The sequence below is a fragment of the Xiphophorus hellerii genome, chromosome 14 (genome assembly GCF_003331165.1).
Source record: "Xiphophorus hellerii strain 12219 chromosome 14, Xiphophorus_hellerii-4.1, whole genome shotgun sequence".
Taxonomy (NCBI): domain Eukaryota; kingdom Metazoa; phylum Chordata; class Actinopteri; order Cyprinodontiformes; family Poeciliidae; genus Xiphophorus; species Xiphophorus hellerii.
Genome location: NC_045685.1, coordinates 23,315,526 through 23,332,525, shown reverse-complemented (window position 1 = coordinate 23,332,525; position 17,000 = coordinate 23,315,526). Strand labels below are relative to the sequence as shown.

The following is a 17,000-nucleotide window of genomic DNA, read 5'->3' as shown; positions in this document are numbered from 1 at the left end:
TTCAGACTGATCGAAAAAGCAGCAGGTGTAACATCACAGTTTTGGTTCCCCATTAGCCTATTGAAGTTGTGCCGCTTTATCTGGCACCAAGATGTCGGCAGCAGATCCTTTGAATCCTGCAAGTTACAAGGAGAGGCCTCCGTAAATGTGTCTTCTTTGTTCAGAGTTTTCAGGTTATGTTCAGTTCCAAAGAGTTATTGGAGTCAGCAGTTTCTTTTGTTGCTCTTCAAAACATTCCTCAACATTTTTTTCTGCTCGAAGAGGCGGCAGCCACCAAGAAATAACATCCCTGTGAAAAGATGCAGATGGTCTGCAGCTTTGCTGACGTAGTAAACGTCAAAGTAATGGCAGGACACAACATGTCCGCACACTTCACCAACGGCTTGTCTTGTATTGTAAGTTTATCCTGGTGCCATGTATCTCCAAGTGAGGAATATAAACCAGGCCTTCCATAAGATGTAAAACAAAACAAAATTCATCAAACCAAGGCGCCTTCTTCCAATGCTGTAGTGCTTATGTGCTCAATGTTATCACTTTTGAAGCTAGATAGTGGTCAACATAGGCATCTTGACATGTCTACTGCCACGCAGATCCAATGCGCAACAAACTGAGCTTCTATCAGAACCAGTATTAACTTATACTGTAATATATGATATTAGAGTATAATAATACTGTAATACAGTATTCCAATCACTGTTCCAATCAATTGGCTCCACTAATTGATTGGAACAAACCAGGCCAAATCAATATGTCACAGGTTGACTAATGTTCCTTCCTTGTATTATGTTACAAAGATGTTTCAGAAACCCCATACTAGATAAAGTTTTGAAAATGCTCAAACTTAAATGGGACATCAGTCCAAAATTTACATTTTACACCTTTTTGTATTTGAGTCTCTGCTGCTTCTAAAAACAGCCCAACCATTTAGGAAAGAAAAAACAAAATGGCAATAAGTTAATGTTTTTTGGTGTCTAGAAAACAAGTTGTTTTAAAAGCCTTGAAAATGTTAAGGCACTGCCTCTCACCTAGCAACCCAAACCCGTTACCTAGCAACCCGAGGGGAGTTCCACCCATCACCTAGCAACCCAAGCTGAGCACCAGGACTTGGTCAGCTGGTTTTATATGTGCTTTATAGTAGGTGCTGGAAAAGACAAGTGTTTTAAGGTCAACTTACCATCCAGAAACGACTTTCTGTATTCTTTTTGGTTGAGCAGGAGGCTCCACTAATGATTTTCAAACCCGACCAATAAGAAACTTCAACTAGAAAAAAAAGTCTACATAGTATAGCAACAAGATTACATGGACCTGTCAAGGCAAAATGTATATTGGCCTTATCTTTTCTTTTTTTAAAACTAATTTATGACTTTTAAAGGAGCCAATATCTTCTGCTTATCAAACAAGGTGGTGAAACAGGAGAAGAGACCATTTTAACTGGAGTAACCGGAAAGCTTAAATGTTACCAGTGAATTTTTTTTCTTGAGTGAGCTGAGAGAGAGAGAGAGAGAGACAGAGAAAGAGAGAGAGAAAGAGGGAAGGTGCATGAAGTGATGTCTTTCCTAAACCAGAGTCAGTTACAGATGCCACTCTGTGGAGCCGGAACCAAAACCAACACTCTGGTTTTTATTCTTTATTTCGCAAACAGCCAATGATCCGTCACCTGTAGCTCTGGGGTTGGGATTCATTTGGGATTTATCCCACATTTCCATCATTTTCCTCCCGCCACTGGCTTCGCGATGGGTCGCGCGGAGGATACGCACCAGCAGCGCGAGCAGACGCGACTCCAGCCGCTCCGACTCGGTTCGACAGGCTCGAGGAGGACGAGCTGATTCTGCGGAGTTAAAGGAGAAGAAGAAGGAGGAGAGGAAGACGGAGGCGGAAATCCCGCGAGAGAAACGAAAAAGAGAGAGAGAGGTGGTGGAGGGGGGGAAAGAAACGCGGACAGATACGCATTCAGAGCAGAAGCGCCGCACGTGAGGCGCGCGAGCGGAGAGGGGAGTAATCATTAATTTTGGAGGAGCTCCGCGGTGAATTTCTGCTGTTTTTCCAGCTCACAGACGGAGAAAAAGGGAGTCTTCCGAACAGGTAAGGACCACCTAACAGCTCCCGCTAAACCTTTTTCTGCCGCACACGGAGAGAATTAAACACCTGTAAGCATCTTCAGCCTGATTGACTCAATTAACAGCAGCTGCTGTCTTCATGGTGCCACATTTAAACGACGGCCATCATTTGAAATCGTGTGTTTTCAATAGTGACATGGGTTTAATGAAAGATTAGCGTTAGTTTATTTCACTTTCTTTAGTATGTTTGCTCGTTGACTATTTTATTTTTTGAGCAAATGTGGTGCTTTTGTTCCGTTTGGCTGTATGTTATGCTCAAGCTTGGGTTGAGCAGCTTCTCCAATACGCAGATGAAGCCCCGAAACATGGTGCATACCTGGATCCATGTTTATTTTCATCACAGAGCTCCAGTGTTTGGGTCTGATCTGGTTTTCAAAGTGATGATGGTGTTGCTGTTGAGGTGTCGCTGCAGGTTGAGAGGGGGGAGAGAGAGAGAGAGAAAGAGAGATGTTTTGGGTGACTGGTGGGTGGTTTATGTATCCTGAATGTATTGACTAATGCTGAGGAGAAAAAAAGAGGGGGTGTAGCTGAAGTGCGTGCGCGTCAGTTTGTGTGTGAGGGCCGCAGAGTTTGTGTGGGTCTCCATGGACTCTGCTTTGCGCGTTGGTGCGTTTTGGGTGCGCATGACGAGGCTTTGTGCGGTTAGAAACAGAGAGAGAGAGAGGGGATGGTGCAGCTTTCTGCTGTATTTGCAGAGTGGGTGTGTGTGCGCGTGCTCCTTTGTGCACGTTGTATGAAGATAGAGACAGAAATGGATAAAGCTGCAAAATGTTTGAGCTCCCCCATGGTTTTGGAAGCGCATAACGCGCAGTCATAAAGCCTAGGGGTTTTCCCCGCAAATTAGACCCTCCGTCAGCTTTTTTATTTTTTATTTATTTATTTTCCCTCTGTCTGTCCACCTGCAGGGAAACACAATCCTCTTTAAAATGTAAGGAAGACCTAACTGCAGGCGCAGCCACCCACAAACAATAACATCTGGGAAATGAACATCCTGCAGCAAAATGAATAATAACAACCAGAAAAATTATCTTGGCTATTTCATCTACAGGAGAGATGCTGGGGGGGGGGGAATCAATACAGACCGTTGATGATTTTATTTTATAACAGTAAAAGTTGCTGAATTGTGCATTTATTTTTTGGACAGTATTCTGAAGCCACTGCAGTCGTGTGGTGCAAAAATTACAGCTAAAGCAGCAAAAAAATGTCTTTATTATTTAACAAATTGTAGGTGGTGAGTTTGGAAACTTTAAGTAGAAATATCTTAAAACCTGATTTGTTCGTGGCAATTCTTCCTACTGCTAATATAGAAATAAATTAACGTTCTAATGCTTTTATTTTGGTTTACGTTCCCTAATTATATACTGGATGATTTTATTTTTGGAAGTGCTTGAACAGTCACGCCAAAATACACTGAGTTTGAAAAACAAGTTTAATCCGTGGACTCCAGACACGCTAGCAGTCGATCTGCCGCCAAGAACTAAACATGTCTATATCTGGAACATAGGTATGTGATGACGCTTACTTTGTGTTGACCAGAACCCTAGAAAAGAGATGCTGCGCAGTGATAACGGTGATTTCACTGATTGGGCCAAGATTTCCTCATAATTTGGTTGTGCTGAAGTTTGTAATAAAACCTGCTGTTCAACCAAACCACCGTCATGCACAGTCTTATTCCTGAAGACAACACAATGCCTGCTGTTCTTACTGCTGGTAACTTATTTGTTTTTAAATGTATTGCTTTAGTTTTTACCTCCTTGTAAATGTTCAGCACTTTGAAAGCACTTTATAAATTAAGCTAGTATAGTTATTGCTAAGTATTTGCATTTTGACATGCAGAATAAATAAAAAATGGAGAACAATTGAAGATATTTTCAAATATTCAAATGAATCCTTTTCCGGGAAAAGAGTATAAACATCTTATAGCTGACGGGCACGATGTAGCAACAGGTGGGGAAGGGGCTGCACTGCGTTACTTAATGCGCTTTAGTATCAGAAAAGTAGAAAACTCCTGCACTTTCTCTGGCTTCTTCTTAAAGTCATTTGGGAGGAGTTTTACAGAAAATGTTAGAGGTGTTGAAATTATAACTTTTATAAAGTCATTGGGATTTTATTTGAGTTTATATTTCTTCCTATCCCATTTTCTGTTTCTTTTACTTGTTTGTTTTCCAAGCATGTTCAAATTAAGATAAATTAAACCCTCTGTGTGGTTTAGTGTAACTGTGTGCAGATGTCACCATTAAGCAACTTTGTTTTCATACTTTCAAATCAAACAAACTTATTGAAGACCTGCTTCAGTTTAATAAATTAAAAATATGTGTGAATAAGTTTGCTCACGTGATGTTGTTTAAAAAAATGGCAACAATGGGCATAAACAGTTACATGAGATTATATTCACAATTCAGCCATAGTGCTAGCACGACAAGCCCCGCCTACTTTTAAGCAGCTACGTATGCAGCATTTTGAGTGAATTACACAGAAGAGCAATGGATTCAACACGTTGGAATGACACAGCTTTGGTGGAGTCATCTGCACATTGTCAGGAAAACAAAAAACATCATCCTCCTACCACTTCCTGTCGTCTTCTTTGTGGTTTTTGCCAGGAGTAACAGCCGGCTGTCGATCACATGACTCGTGTGATACAAAAAATGTTTGGGGTTTTGCAAAATACAGTCGAAAAACCTCCTCATCCTAACACAAAAACCTTTTAGCGAAAAATGTTTGTTTCTGAATGACAGTATATTCATTAAGCAGATTTATTTTTGTGATTTCAATTTGCACAATTATATGGCTAATGGAAGCGCAACTAATGTCTATTTTGTTGTTTTTTGCTATTCACTGTGTTTAAACAAAGACCAGTTTTACAAACCCTAAACCTACTCTTTTTTCACTTAAAATATTAGAAAACTTCATTAAATGCAGAATAAACACGCTGTAACTTTAGTATCAATCAATCAAATTTTATTTGGATATCACATTTCAGCAGCAAAGCATTTCAAGGCATTTTGTTTCATAAACACAAAAACACAAAGTGATGCAACGAAGAATCAACAATCAAAACATTACATTAAATCAAGCGCCATCGTGAAATTCGTAATTGATTATGTTTGAAATACAACAGTAAACAGGTGGGTTGTGTAGTCGAGATTTAAGAGAAGTCTGTGTTTCAGCTGATTTGCAGTTTTCTGAAAGTTTGTTCCAGATTTGTGGTGCATAGATGCTGAATTTTGCTTCTCCGTGTTTGGTTCTGGTTCTGGGGATGCAGACCAGAACAGCAGGTCTTTAATGTAATGTGGTGCTAAGCCGTTCAGTGATTCACTTAAAAATCAGTTATTTTTAAGTGGCTGTATAACATATTCTGCTCTTTAAAAAGAGTTTACTCCAGCTTTTAGCACATAAAGAATACTATGATGACACTTTCTCTGGCATCGCACAAAGAAATATCCTTGAAACAGCGGAAATTCAATATAACCTAAAAAAACCATAACTTCTTAAGTCCAAAAAAGCTCAACGTTCTCTCTTAAATCATAATATTGACCACTCCTTAGTTTCACATCATGAATATGAATATTTGGAAATATTTCTGGTCACAAATATTCATATTTGTTTTTCTTGTAAGCAAATCGAAAGTATAGGAACATTATTTCCAGCCAGCTGACCTACAGTGAGCAGTAACAGGTGGGGGAGGGACATCACAGCCAAACAGCAGGAATAAACTTTGGTCACTGAAAAACGTTTATGTAACCTTTCTCGTCCGTCGCGGCACCAGTGTAGCCTTCCTCGCTTGGTTGTTTGTCACCTTCTAGAATGAAACGCTCGTCACAATGTGACTTCTGACTGCATTAAAGTGGCCCAACAGCTCCACCAGCATTCCTCAGGGTTCTGGTGGGGAAGCCGTGAGAGCCGAGAGATGCTGTTTCTCATCGTACCACTAGTTGGCTCTAAACTTATGCATCGATTAAAAATCTCATTATAAATACATACTATTATTATTATTATTTTGGGTAAAATTCACATACATACACACGTTTCTCTCTGTTACATTTACAGTTTTTAAATCCTATCTGTTAACATTCTAGTTTGTCAGTGAAATCACAAAATCTGTTGAAGTTTGCTGCATAAACTGCATATTTTTCCATATTTTTGGGGGCTGATATTGTCACTAAAAACCACCGAAACTTGAAAAAAAAGTTTTATACATTTCACATAAAAACGGTCCAAATCAAACCTGAAACCAGATGGGAAGCTTTTATTTTCTTAACTTGTTTCCTCATCATGTGTTTTCTCAGCATCTACAGAAATTTAGCACACAAATCGCCCCATTCTGTTAGGAACCATGTTTGTTCTCCTCCTCTTCCCCACCATGAGCTAAATAATTCAAAATCTAAACACTATCAAGCATATTCTCACTTTTGAGCGCTTGACTAGTTTTTGTAAGGGTTGGAACAAAAGACAGGAGAAACAGTGTGGCAGGGAAAGAAATAATAAATGATGAAAAAGAGCAAAGGCGGATAAAAAAAAATCTCTTTGAGAAAAGACGCTGACATGAATGTTTGTTTAAATAAGGGATTTAAAAGAAAGCTGTGGCTTAGCGCCGCGGAGTGCAGCGAGAAGCAAGAATTTCACACTAAGAATGATGTTTGACTGCAGGGGGAAACGGATCATGTTTGAGTCTTGTCTCAGGATAATAGATTCAAAACTGTCAGCTGGAAAGTAGAAAATGCTCCAGACTAGTTCTCAGCGTTCAGGCCTATTTTCGCCGCTTTGGACGGGATCTGTCAGTTCTGAGAGCGATGCTTCTGCAGCTGTCTGCATCTTGACTTCATCTGAGCTGCTGAACGCTAACAGCAGATGGCTGCTGCTCCACTCTTCATCTGAAATACAGGGATGTGGAATAGCAGCACCTGGAGCCCGGCGAGTTTGGTAGACTGTAAATAACGAGCACGTAAGCTGCCCAGATTAATCATTTCTCATCTCCCATCTGGTTATTTTAAATAGCTATGAGTAAATAGCTCATAGCTGCATGAGTTTTGTTTATGTCTGGAAATTTCGCGCATGCGCACAACGCTGGAGAGTAAACTGGACGATTCTTGTACCTGCCATCCGCTGCCGCGGTGGGACAACACGGTTAACTAAATTAAACCTGGAGATATAGATATTATTGATTCACTGCAGTGCGTCACCACAAGATAAAAAATGGCGCGGAAAACCCGTTGAAGAACTCAAAACCACTTTTTTCTCGCTTTCTGTTGTCGGCTACGCTACACACAGGCTTGTTGCCACAGCAACTGACAACAACACCAACATAACTATCAGGATTTAACACCACAAGACACTCAAACATTTCCCACAAAAAGAACAGAGTATCCAGTCCGTTACAGTTTCATGTTTTCAGGGTTGATGTTTATTTTGCTATCATTAATAAGTGATCGCTGTGGCAGATTAGCGCACCACTGCTTTTAGCTAAGCTAACACCGCTAATTTAAGCACCCTGTCCAGTGATGATCTGTCAGAGTTAATGTTTAGGTTGGATTTTTTATTTTTTGAACGGAACCGAAGCACAACAAATTCAACATCACATCTACAAAATCAAGCAAGGATATCTCACTTCCCTCTATTTTTTTCTTAAAACCTTTTTCTGAATTATCTAGTTGTCTTTGTGTTGACAATTAGTAGCAAAGAATTGTCCCTTTTTCTTTTAAATATCATACCAGGCATGCATTTAAGACATTGGTGTAACAGCCAAAATCAATGCTTGTTATTGTCAGCCAGCAGCTTTTTGCCCTCTAGCAGGGAGATGGAGGGACGTGACGTCATGCTGAAGGGCCAGATATTGTCTAAGCTTTTTTCTCATTTGAATTGTGGATTTAAAGGAGTGGTGTGTGGTCAGTTTGGTCCAAATATGATGCAATGTGGTGAAACCATCTGCTCCTGCATTGAGAGATATACCTCATCTTTTATATACCACTCTAATCTTGGCAAGTTTCCTTGAGACAAAATAAAAAGACCCCAATTACACCCTGGTGGACGGTTTTAAAGGCAGACCATTTCCTCCACTTTAAAATAAAAATCCTGGTGTCTGGAAATAATAGAATATTAAAAAAATACTGGTTTATTTCTACTGCTAATCAACCAGCAGTAGGCACAGTCTACATTAATACATGACAAATTTGAAAAAGATAACTGCAGAAATGTTTTTCTTTGACATTGTTTAATGTTATTTTTTAAATGAATAAAGCTGGACATTAAAGCTGTGCTCATACAGCTTTAATATTGTGTGAGCATATGCTGAACAGCAATAAAATATTTTATTGCCTGTATTTGACTAATTCATGCAATTTCTGATTTTTTCACCCCTCAAAACAAAATCTGATTTGTGACACTTCCACATGTTGGACTAAATCGGATGTAGTTGAAATCAAAGCGTCTGAATATTAAAATGTTAAACTTCAGAGTAAAACAGATAAACGTAGCTTTCCCATCTCCCATTAAGGGCTATTTCTACTGTCTTAGGGAGCTTTCACACCTGGTAAGCTGTTAGGAAACCAAAATTGCATTTTCTGCTGCTGTGTTTCACCTTCACACTGAACTGTGTCAAATAAACCAAAAGAATTGAAAAATCTGTTCACCTCCTCGCCTGTGGGGGGCGCTGCACCATAAAAACCTCTGAAGAAGATAATGAGCACAACTTCCTTCTTCACGAAAAATGGAGTAGCGGCAGATTTTAACGATTGTAGGATTTCTTTTTTGTCTTTGTTAAAAGACGAAGAACCATTTCTCCTGCTAGCACTAGATTAGCATTTTTGTTTTGGTTGTATTTACCCAGAATGCTGTGCGTTGAGAGATCCCTGGTCTGCTTGCATTCAGACTGCACCAGAGTTCACTTCAACCGAACGGGGCGTACTTGTTGAAAAGTCACTACATTGGTATATTGGAGGTTATTTCCGATTATTTTTGGGGTTCGCAGGAATACTTTGATTCTACCATCATTTCTGTTCTTTGTGGTAATTTTACGCTGCAATTGAAAGCATTTAGGCTACAATTTTGTAATTTCCCCCAAATTGGTTCTGATAGGTGTCACATAAGTGTGACAGATTGACCCGCTGCTGCACCGTTTGACTGACACTCGACAGGAAACCTCAGCTCAGAGTCTCCTCTGGTTTTCTCTCAGCTGTCGTCTGTCTTGTAGATCTCAGTTTGGCCAAACTCAATCAGTTTCAAAACCTCCATACTCTGGGTTATAAAGTGAGGTCCTGCCTCATCTGGAGAGAATTTCCAGTTTTTCCTGAACAGTTAATGTGGAGGAGATTCGCTAATTTTTTTGAGATAAAGATCAGAATAAATTGCACTGGAGAAACACAAAATCTTTTCATTCTAGTTTCTGGTGAAAATATTTCAGTTCACTTGAAATGAGACAAAACTAACTCGCAAATAACTTTCCAGTAAGATGTAGGAGCTTGTTTTAAGTAAATAATTCCCAAATATTGGCAGATAACGTCACTCATGACATGGGAAAAATGTCTTATGAGTGGCACTAATACTTTTTAAGTTTTAAGTCGATAATTTCTTAATATTGATTTCTTAAAAGTTCTAGTTCGAAAGTAGAGCAAGATATTTTTATGTGACATTATCTACCAGTGTAACTACTGTAGAACTTTTTATCAATATTTAGGAGTTATTAACTTGAAACAAGCTCATATATCCTGCTGAAAAGTTACTTTTAAATTAATTTTGTCTTATTTGAAACGCATTGCTATGTTTTCACTAGAAACTAGACAAAAATAGCTGGTTAGATGTTTTCCAGTGTAATTTATTATGATTTGTGTCTCTAAGAAAACAGCCGATCTCCTCCACTTTTGGCCATATAAATTTGTAAGTTATAAAGCAAAATGTCCGGATCTCACACCTTCAGATACTTTAATCTGTGCTGCTTGAGCATTCGATCTGGTTTAGGCCTGAAAAGGAGAGAGTAACGGTCCAGAATCCTCTTTTGGATTTGTGAAATTGTTCCTCTGTGACCTGAGTGGGTGAGATTTTTTTAGTTCAGTGTTTCTCTCTCTCTCTCTCTCTAGCAGCCGTCCCTTCCCTCCTTGTCTTCCTCTTCCACTCACTCTGTCGTTCTCAGATAGATGGATAGATGAAGGTGCTTGAGGTGTGATTGTTTTGTGCAGCAGAATGAAACACAGGCGGTGCACTTCATCCCACTGCAGACTCTATTTCACTCCGTCTTTCTCTTTTTTCTTCCTCATAAATCACTGATTATTTTTTTTATCTCTGTCCATAGCTTCGTTATTTCACACATTGTTCCATTTTGCTTCTGTAAAGTCCTGCTGTTTCTCCACTTGCTTTATTTTTTTAGTCAAATGTTTTCTCTTTTTTTCACTCTTAGATTTTTTTAATCTTTTTGTCATTTTATCTTGTTCCTTAGCTGATTTGTATTTTGCTTATAAATGTGAGCATGTATGGAAATATTAGCACATTTATACACAGATTTTATAGAAAAATCATAAGTCATTTTGTTAATCACAAAATTAACAGCTGGAACTGTAGATGCAAACATCACAGCTAAATAACTTTTGCAGAGGAAACTGCAGCGTAGTTTTTTTTCCTTTTGTTTCTCGCATTTAATTGTTAAAATGACAACGTTTACACAGATTAAGATTACTGGCTTGCAATATGTGCTCCAATCACAGGATCAATTTTGAGTTTCTATGGAATATGAAGATATCAGGTTTGAAGTAAAGAATATTTCAGAATCACCTTTCTGGTTTATTCACAAAGTTTGGACCTCCATCTTGTCTTTTCTGTGTATTTGCTTAGTTTACTAAATTCTAAACTCATTTTACAAACTTTCTTTTTCTTTCTAAAGTTTCTATTTATTTTTCTATTAAAAGTTTTTACTACTCTCCATTTTAACTGATCTTGTTTTAATAAAACAATTAATAAAAAACTCAACACATTTTAACTTCTCCAATTAAAATGATTATATGCTGAAAATGCAGAAAAGCATCTGTTTTTTGCTTTTCTTCTTCATTTTCATCTCTAAACTTTGATGATTTGAAGTTCTTTCTGTAAAAACGAATCCTATCCTGTCGATGGAAAACATAAATCCTCCAGCAGCTTCCAGCGTCCAGCTGCATTTATTATTCTGTGAAAATAGCTGCTGTATGGGTCGCTTAATTAATCATTTCAATCCGACGATGAAATGAATATTCACTAATGCAGATTGTGAGCAGTTATCCTTTATGGATGTTTTATGGTTTAGTGGTTTTCATTGCCGAGAATGGAGCTAATGGATCTTTGAATTAAGCAGAGTTTTCTATTATTGCTGATGATTTCAACATGCAGGAGGAATTTGAATTTTCCTTCTGTTTTTATCAAACTATAAATTCTACGTAAACAAACTACAGATGAATTAAAAGGATAAAAGATGTGGGATAATACCAAAAACCAGTAATTAGTTACATTTACTCAATTTGATTTACTTTAGTAACTTTTTTGAGAAAATATACTTTTATTAGTATTTTTAGCACTCTGTACTTTTTACTTTTACTTGAGTAAAATTTCTGAATTTTCTGCCCACTCAATGAAAAACGAACGTGTGTTAACCAAAAATTCACCAGACACAAACCTGGAGTTGTGTTAAAGTTTAACAAGTTTTTCATTGAAATAAACTAATTTGGAAACATTTTCTTTTGCTTAACTTTGTTATATTTTGTTACTTGTATGAATTATTGTCATTTTTGTTCTTAACATACCAAAATTTCCACTTTATATTTTGGTCCATCTGATGATGTAAGTTTTAAATATTAAATGAATAATAATTTGATCAGTACTTGAGTAAACTTTTGACCAAATACTTTTTTACTCTTACTTGAGTACAGTTTTTGGCTACTCTTCCCACCTCTGCCTTTTCAGTTAAGCTTCATTAAGGAGATTTTCTATCAATGCACAATCTATATTCTTAATGCATGTATATAAAATCCAAATGATGCAGGATTCCAGTATTGTTATCTGAACAGAGAACTGAATGTTAGAAATGTCTCCTTTCTTCTAAACAACATAAATGTGGACAAAGACTCGGATGAATCCGTCAAGCAGGTCACCTTGGAGATTTCTCGTTTTGCACTTCAGCGCCAGCGAACCGAATTGACTGACGTGTGAGAATTATTGGCAGCTTCGTCTTTTTTAAGAGCTCTCGCTCTGATCGTCCTCATTCTCCTCATGTCTCCAAAGCACGTGTCTGCTTTTCTAATTTTAGAGTAAATTCACGTGTGCATCTGTGCTTCTTTTCTCCCCAAGAGTGTTTGCGTGTTTACCACACTCTGGGTGTTTGATTGGAAACTCGTTCTTATTGACGGATGCTCCTCGGGGTAAACGTGGGTTGTGTTTAGACCACTCCAGACTTCTGGAGGTAATTCACTGTTGTGGCATTCGGAAACTTAATGATGCACGTCTTTCATGTGTTTTGTCTTTTTGTTGATAGGATGTTTTGCTTTAAATTATTAATGTCGGCACAGAACAGAATTAGAACTTCCAGAGATTTTTCATCAGAAATTTGAGTTGTCTGAGTTTTAGATCTGAGTATTATTTTAATATTTTAAGCTACAACATTACTGGAATTCAGAATTTTAAAAACTGCAAATAAATTACAAATAAGTGAAGCAAATGTCTATAAAAGTTCATTTGAAACCAAAATATATAATCACTCTTTACAAAAGTGACAAGAAAAAACTAAATTACAGGAATATGCACATTATTTTGGTTTGTACTGATCATGTATTTTTAAACAACAGATATTTACGACCCCTTGCAAACTCAGTACTTATTTACCTGTTTATGGTTTTCTGTTGCTGGATTTTAGCTGTACAGCTAAAAAGCTGTCTTTTGCAGCTCCTTAAAAAAATCTAATCCTACTTTAACCGCATTAAACTAGACTAGAAAAGAAGGGCGTGCCGTGGTGGCGTAAGGGATAGCTCGACCCACGTTTGGAGGCCTTGAGTCCTCGACGCAGCCGTCGCGGGTTTGATTCCCGGACCCGGCGATATTTGCCGCATGTCTTCTCCTCTCTCCTTCCCCCTTTTCTGTCAGCCTACTGTCATATAAGGGACAAAAGACCCCCTGGAGGGAAGAAAAAAAGAATAGAAAAGAAACATTTATCTTTATTTGCCTGAAAATGGGAAATTCAGATGTAGCAGCAGCAACAGATACAAATGTTCGCTCAATCAACCAATCAACCAATCAATCAATCAATCAATCAATCAATCAAGTTTATTTGTTTTGCAAATTTGAGACACAAGGCAGTTTGAAGTGCTTTATGCCAAAAAACTAACAGTAATCAATTATAAAACAGCAGTTTAAAGTGCTTTATGTTGTCGAAACATAACAAACTCATCATATTGTCAACATTTTAAAACTTCAGTGTTTTTTTACGAGTGTTAAAATTATCAATACATGTCAAATAAGTTGCTCACCGTTTCTTTTATTATGGTTCAAAAGCAACTCTAGACAGATGGGCTTTTAGTCTAGACTTAAAGGAACTCAGTGTTTTGGCTGTTTTGCAGTTTTCTGACAGTTTGTTCCAGATTTGAAATGCATAGAAGTTGAATGCTGCACACGAAAAGTAACTTAAGGTGTTAGAAACAATATATAAAAATAATGATTAACAATGAAAGTGATAATAATAATAATAATAATAATAATAATAATAATAATAATAATAATAATATACAACATAAAATACTGTGCAGGTTTTACAAATACAAACATTGAATGGAGATGCAGCTGAGTGCAATCACTTTTGCTGAAAACCAGATGTGCAAAAACAGAGGATTTTTTTTTTTAATTAATAAAAACAGAGTTGGTGATTCCAGAGTTTTGTTATTGATCTATTGAATCTAGGTTTCCCTTAATGTTATGTTACGTGCCTCTGGGCTAAAAATAAAATCAAATTTCTGTGGAGCCTCTGTGAATTTCTAGCAGCCATTCTCCAGAAGGTAAAAAAGCAGAAGGTATTCAGCTTGATGGAAAAGCACTGAGACTGATGTTCACTTTAGTTTGAGTCAGAAAATGGACCGAAGCGTTCCTGTAGAACCTCATTTCACAGCAATCATGGGGCTCAAGAAAAGAAACTAAATCATCTGAATGTTTTCTTTTGGTTCAGATCGTAGATGAGTATCAGTTCAGGTTGATCTGTTGGACTCTCTCCTTACCGTCGTCTCATTCAGCAAATGTTTGCTGTGGGAAATATTGTGTCCACATCCTCCCAGTGCAGAAACCTCGTCTGACTCCAGCCAGCATGTTTAAATACAAACTCATCCTCCATCAGCTGACAAAGCAGCAGCAGCAGCACAATCAGCGCCTCTTTGTTGAAATGATTTGCAATTTATTTTAGCTTTAATGTGCGGGAACAGCAGTCCTCCATAATTTGGCGAACAATGAGAACAGGCCCATTACAAAAACACAGCAATTACTCGTCCAGATAATGGGATGAATTCACTTTTTTTATTTTTTTTATTGCCAGGAGGAGAGATGCATACCTGTCTGCAGCTTTCTCTTGATTGTGTTTATGACAGCGCTGATGTTCTGTAGAAATGTCATCAAAAATGAGTCACGATTATGTTCTGTGTTTTTGTGTTTGTCATTGAAGCATGGGAGAAGCATTAGAATAAAATCATCCCCTCGTTTTGACGTGCCATCAAGCTCAGAAAGGCTGGAAGAGAAAAAGATTTGACAATGTGTCTAAACACAGAGGGAATAAAATACTTTCTAATGTAGAAACAGAAACTGTCAAGATCTTCTTTAGCTTATTGGGTAGAAAATAAAATCTTATTTTTATTTCCTGCTTAGGCGCATCAGCCTTCAACCCACCTGCTTAGGATTGTATTAGAAATGTAATCAATTACAAATTTATTGATGGAACCTGACTTTATGTCGTGTTTTGATTGTTGATTCTATCTTGCATTGTGTTTCTGTGTTTGATATGATGTAAAGCACTTTGAAATGCCCTGCTGCTGAAATGTGCTATACAAATAAAATTTGATTGATTGATTGATTGATTGATTGATTGAACCCACAACTTTTATTTTGGAAAGAAGAGTTGTATTTTAGCATCCTTTCTTCACTGCATCTGCAACATATGGCTACTATATTTTCTTTTTTTTTCACTAAAAGTATGTAACCAACATTTTTATTTAGATCTATTTTTCTTATTAGGATGGAAACTATGTAAAAATATCAGCGTCCCATATGAGAAAATCATCTTTTTGGAAAAGTTTTGTGTTTTTATTCATAGGAAAACCTAAAAATATAAATAGAGGTTTCAATTAAAAAATTAGATTAACAGATTTCATGCAGTAGATATTTATCAAAAATGTCTGTTTTTCAGAAGGTCAGGTGATATTTGTGACTAAATTGTTTTATTTAAATGAATTGAGGGCAAAATTAACTTTTTTTTGCATTGTACAAATTGCACAACTTTACTCTAATCAGTATATATCAGCCTTAGGATCCAACATGAGGCGTGAAAAAAACAAATCCAGAGGTAAATAAATATTTTAATGTATGAATGCCATTGGCATACATTTTCATTTTATAATCATATAGAGTTTCATTATTTTTCAGTTTTATTCCTGTGTTTCTCTTACTGGGCTACCATTTCAGATTTGCTCCTCTCAATTAGTTTTTAAAGCAGAATAAAGAAAAAAAAAAGAGAGAGAAAGCCTGGGAGAGATGTTTGAAAATCTACAATCAAATATCAAACAAAGAGAAGAAAAACTTCCCCAGAGTGTTTTTGAGAAAAGAGACCAAAGCAGCAGAAAATGAAAGAGTGAAGTAATCGTACAGGGGAGACGACCCGTATCAAACGGAGACAGGTTGGAAATGAAAATGAAAGGAGCACCTGGAGGGGATCTATGCAGAGTGAGAGGAAGTGTGAATGGGTCAGAAATACAAATCAGTTCAAATATGGAGTTAAAGGAATATAAGTGGGGCGCGGCCGCCCCTTTGGCTTCTGTCTCCTTCTGTGAAGTATTTTATCCTGCAGCTCCGAGGTAGACTGAGCGACCGGCTAATGCTGCAGCTTCTTCTTAAAATCTCACTTCACAGTGTTGTCCGGTTTTAGAAAACAAACAACTTGTTATGGCTGAAACGATTAATCGTGATTAATCAATCATTTAAGTAAATTGTCAACTAATTTAGTAGTTAATTAATCGCTAACTGGTGTGTACAGACTCAAAAACATCAGTGTAGTCCAGATTAATCATGATTATTCAATTTTTGAAAGAATCGTCCACTCATTTAGTGATTGATTAATCATTAATCAGAACATAGAGACTCAAAAATGGACATTTGGTCCAGATTAATCTTAATTAATTATTTTTTTTATATAATCGTCAACTAGTAGTCAATTAATCCCTAACTGGAGTATACAGACTCAACCTATAATTCTGTATAAAAAGACTTAAGTGGATAAATAAAAAATATGTAGAATGTGCCTTTTTTTTTAATCCAATTAATTGTCAGAATAAACAATTAATTAGTTACGAAAACCTTATTGTTTATTGCGGCCCTACCATTTTATATTTCTGATCATTTCTCTAAAGGTCAATCCAATCACAGCTTCTTCTTCTGTTAAATCTCCATCTTAATTAAGTTGTTTTTGGAATTTTTGTTCCATTTTCTGATGATAAACAACAGAAAGGAATTTAAAACCAGGATGCGATCCAGCTCAGTATCCACTGAGGTTTTATCTTGGAAACAATCTAAATCTGTGTTGAGAGGTTTTCCTGCAGCGTCTGAAGAGATTTACAGTAAAAATCTGTCACCAGAAGAGATTTCTCACTGAGAAAAAGATTTAAAAACAGAAATTCTGCTGCACAAAAAGAC

At 37.1% G+C, this 17,000-nt stretch overlaps 1 protein-coding gene across 1 annotated transcript in view; it reads left to right on the top strand.

Moving 5' to 3' along the window:
• Positions 1-1,584: 1,584 nt before the first annotated feature.
• trpc5a (transient receptor potential cation channel, subfamily C, member 5a) overlaps positions 1,585-17,000 on the top strand; it is a 137,613-nt gene continuing 122,197 nt past the window's right edge. Inside the window, exon 1 of the mRNA XM_032584018.1 lies at positions 1,585-2,082. The gene's annotated coding sequence lies outside the window, so the exon portion shown is untranslated. The remainder of the gene's footprint in view (positions 2,083-17,000) is intronic.